Raw genomic sequence first — 4,153 nt, forward strand, 5'->3', positions numbered from 1 at the left:
AAATAAATTAGTGTGGGTCAAATTAGAGCCCAATTAGGGTTCTAAGCCCATGATAGTCTAATTGGAAGCTTATTGGTCCATTTGGATCCAATAAGGGAGTCCTAGTCCAAAGTGGACTTAAACAAGGACTTCTAGGGTTTCCAATTGTTTGGTGACTATTTGTAGTACTTGTATAATGTATTTGATTGAAGTTTTTGAAATCATAATCATAGGTGTTACACATGTTCTTAAGTTTTTGATTCAAATTAGCTTGAATGTATAGATTACATAACACAAAATTTCCAGTTGTGACAACCATCCAAGATAGCAAAACTCAAGAAGGCAATAGCCAACTTTGAGCAACAGCCGGGGGAGTCACTATACCAAGCATGGGAGCGGTATAAGGGCTTACTTAGAAATTGCCCTCAACATGACCTAAATGTGCAGCAAGAGATGTCAATCTTTTATGATGGGGTCAACGTGATGACAAGACAACTCCTTGATTCTCAAGGACCTTTGACAAAGAAAAATCCAAGGGAGGTCAAGGAGCTAATTGAAGAATTCGCGAAACACTCCCGCGAATACCACAACCCGAGGCAAGAAGGAATCAAAGGCAGAGGAGGGTCCCAAACTGAAGAAATAGCAGCGGTCATGGCCATGTTAAATAATATGGACCGTAGGATAACACAGATGGACCAGTCGATACATGCCATAAGAGTGGGTTGCGACAGATGCAGTGGTCCACACTTGACAAAGGACTGCAATATAGATGATTATGGGAACAGAAAGGCTCAAGTGTGCTACTCTAGTGGGGATAAGCTTGATGAGGACTGGAGAAAACCGAAGAGGGAGTGGCTGCCATATGAAGAGTATAAGAAGCAAAAAGAAGAGAAGTATAGGCAGACAAGTCGAGCCCTCTATCAAAAGGAGCAGCCACCAGCCGAGAAGAAACCCGACCTAGAGACCATTTTAATGAAGTTTATGGAAGCATCGGAAAAGCGACATGATGCCACTGATTCTGCTATTCTGGAACAACAAACTTTGATAAAGAATCAGCAAGCCTCCATCCATAACCTTGAAGTGTAATTTGGTCAACTAGCAACTCTAGTTCATGAAAAATTGTCCCCGAAGAATCCCGAAGTAAAGAACCAATCTCATGTAATGACCATAGACACCGAAGAAGAAGCCATCTCGGAGTTCCTGGAAGCATTGGAAGAAGAACCACGGAAGCCTGATCAAAAGATGAAGAAGATCAAGCTCGAACATCATGAAGCTGCTGAGTTCCAGAATTCACGACGTGAACCTTACATGTTCACGACGTGGGCCCATTATGAACAGAAAAATTCTGCAGTCAGTTCGATTTATAAGCCAAATTTGCCTTTTCCTTCCCAAGCTACCCTTAGTCCACTGGAGAGAGAGCATAGAGAGTTTGTCAAGCATGTGAAGGGGATCCCGATTAATACCCCCTTTGTCGAGTCCTTATCTAAAGCTCCTGAGAACCAGAAATTACTGCAAGACTTGATAGACACTCGAAGGCAATTAAAGATGCAGTCTACAGTGATTCTAAGTGAACAAAATTCAAAAGCTCTGTTGGGAGAAACACCAGAAAAGATGGGGGATCCTGGACGCCTCACTCTTCCATGTGAGTTTGGGAATAAAATGAAGGTTAATGCTTTAGCCGATTCTGGGGCTAGCATTAATCTAATGCCTTTTTCATTTTATGAAAAATTGGAGATACAGAAGATGAGGGCTATAAAAATGAAGATTCACATGGCGAACCGTTCGGTGACGCAACCCCGAGGCATAGTGGAGGATATTTTGGTGAAAATTGGAAATTTTGTTTTTCCAATAGGCTTTGTAGTCTTGGACATGAAAGAAGATCCGGATGTTCCGATAATCCTTGGTCGGCCATTGCTTAACACTACTGGTGCCCTTGTTGATAACCGCGAGTCTAAGCTAACTTTGAGGGTTGGAGATGAACAAGAAGTCTTTGGGATAAAGGATGACTTTCAAGAAGATAAAGAAGAGGTGTTCACAATTAATGAAGAGAATGAACTAGAAGAACTGGAAAAGCTTATGGAAGAAGAGATAAAGGCAGTTCATCAAGTCAAAAGGACAAAACCAAGGGCATCTGTTCCATATTTGATTAAAGTCATAGCTTACAAGAGTCCGCCTTCTTGGGTAAGCAAAGAGGAAGAGGAATTAACAAGTGATGAAGAGGAGGTCACTTCAAGAGTAACAAGGCCGGTGGTGAAAGAGGAGGAGAATGACATAAAGTGCAAGGAGGAACCCAAGGGCACAAAACGCATGCTTGAAGAAGAGGGAAGAGATAAAAAGGAGAATTCAAAGAAGGCATATAAAAGGCGAGTTCAAGCTTACAAGAGGCGGTTCAAGGAACAAAAGATCTTGGTGGAGGACTCCTCTGAAGGCTCAACGTAAGAGGCACGGAGTCCAACTCAAGACTCCAAGAAAAAGAAGCGCTTCTCGGGAGGCAACCCGAGTTTGGTTTGAAAATTTTTTCTTTCTTTTTGCATTTTAGTTTTGAAAACTTAGACCGAGTCATCCAACTCTATTAGAACAAAATGTGGGGACCTTAAAACGAAAGTAGTAATAATTAAGAACTTAGTTCAAACTCTAAAATTATTTTCCAGATTTTATTCACGACGTGAATAGTTAGCCGTTCACGACGTGAATTGTGAATGAACCGGACACATAATCCATGATATGGCTTAACCCATTAGACTAGAAAGCCCAAGATCAGTCTGTGAGTACATGGCCCAAACTTAAGCCCGGACACTATTCACGACGTGAATCTTATAGAATTCACGACGTGAATGTTTAAAAGTACGGGACCACATGATAAGTCCCTGGAAACCAGTAAACCCCTTTCATTTGTTTATTGTTCACGAAGTGGAAACAGAAATTGGTCCCCCTTGGTCCCCATTGCTGCGATTTTAGCCGACAATTCTACTAATCACCATTGTGCTTACGTAATACTTCCAACAAAGGTACCAATTATTGATTATTAAGTTTAATTTTTGGTTCTAGTAGAGGAATTTAGGGTTAGGGTTTGTTAAATGATGAAATTAATTCTTTACAATTCGTAATAACCTTGGAATGTTCGTGCTAAGTTTTTGGGAGTGGTATAGGAGTAAAACCCAAGGATATTTTGACTGGATTTTCCCTGATTGTTAAGATTCTGCCTTCTGCGATTACGAACTCACGACGTGAATCTTACATGATTCACGACGTGAATTCTGGGGCTAAACAGAATTCATTTTTCTTCTATGTTTAATTTGTGGATATTTGTTTTGGCTGTTTCTTTTTCGTGTTTTTGCAGGAATGGCTCCAAGAAAAGAGGTTCCAGCTGGGGTTGCGGGTTTGCACCCGTTTTACAATTTTCCCGTGACAACGGCCCGTGATGTTTTGACTCGTTGGAACAACAGATTGGGGTGGCTTTACAACAGGGAAATTGCAGTTGCTCCAACAGTCAATTGGACAAGATTGAGGGAAGTAGGGCTTGTAGACCGGGTGGGCCCGTTCTTGACAAAGATATTCATTGGAGATAGGTATTCGTTCACCTGTTCTGGTTGGCAAAATCTATTCCGGGTGCAAGAGCGGGTTTACAAGGAATTTTGTGTCGAGTTTTTCGCAACGGTGACATTTCAGGAAACGGTCCAAGATCCACATTGGCCACAGGCGTTGGTATTTCGATTGGGGGGTGAGTACCGGGAGTGCAGCCTAGTTGAGTTTGCTTGGAGAGTAGGACTGTATGATCGACAGGAGGCTATGACTCTCGAGTTTGGCATGTTTTTGGGTGAGGCTGCTAGAGGATATGCGGAGGGTGTCACGGGATATTCTTTTTGGCATAACATTGCCTCCGGGATGTTTAATTCCGGAGTATCTCCTGAGAGCAGTATTCGGTCCCCGATCCATCGTTTACTCCACCGGTTCATTACATTTTCCATCAACCATAAGAGGCATGGAGACAAAGTGACTAAGAAGAACTTATTTTTCTTATGGTGCATCTTACAGCCTGGTGTCTGTTGCAACATCCCGTATTTTCTAGCCCGTTTTCTGGCCGGGTCTGCCGTGAGTTCGCGCCTTGGGAGCCCTATTTGTGGGGGGCATTTTGTTACTCGTTTGGCCCGTTCTTATCATCTGATTGTTCCCG

At 42.4% G+C, this 4,153-nt stretch overlaps 1 non-coding gene across 1 annotated transcript; it reads right to left on the reverse strand.

The window, feature by feature from the left end:
* Positions 1–309: 309 nt before the first annotated feature.
* Positions 310–416, reverse strand: LOC145091136 (small nucleolar RNA R71). Its single transcript, XR_013702024.1, has one exon. It is a non-coding gene; the product is annotated as a small nucleolar RNA R71 (small nucleolar RNA).
* Positions 417–4,153: the final 3,737 nt, after the last annotated feature.

Source organism: Lactuca serriola, chromosome 2 (genome assembly GCF_051521515.1).
Source record: "Lactuca serriola cultivar US96UC23 chromosome 2, Lser_US96UC23_V15, whole genome shotgun sequence".
Lineage (NCBI taxonomy): Eukaryota > Viridiplantae > Streptophyta > Magnoliopsida > Asterales > Asteraceae > Lactuca > Lactuca serriola.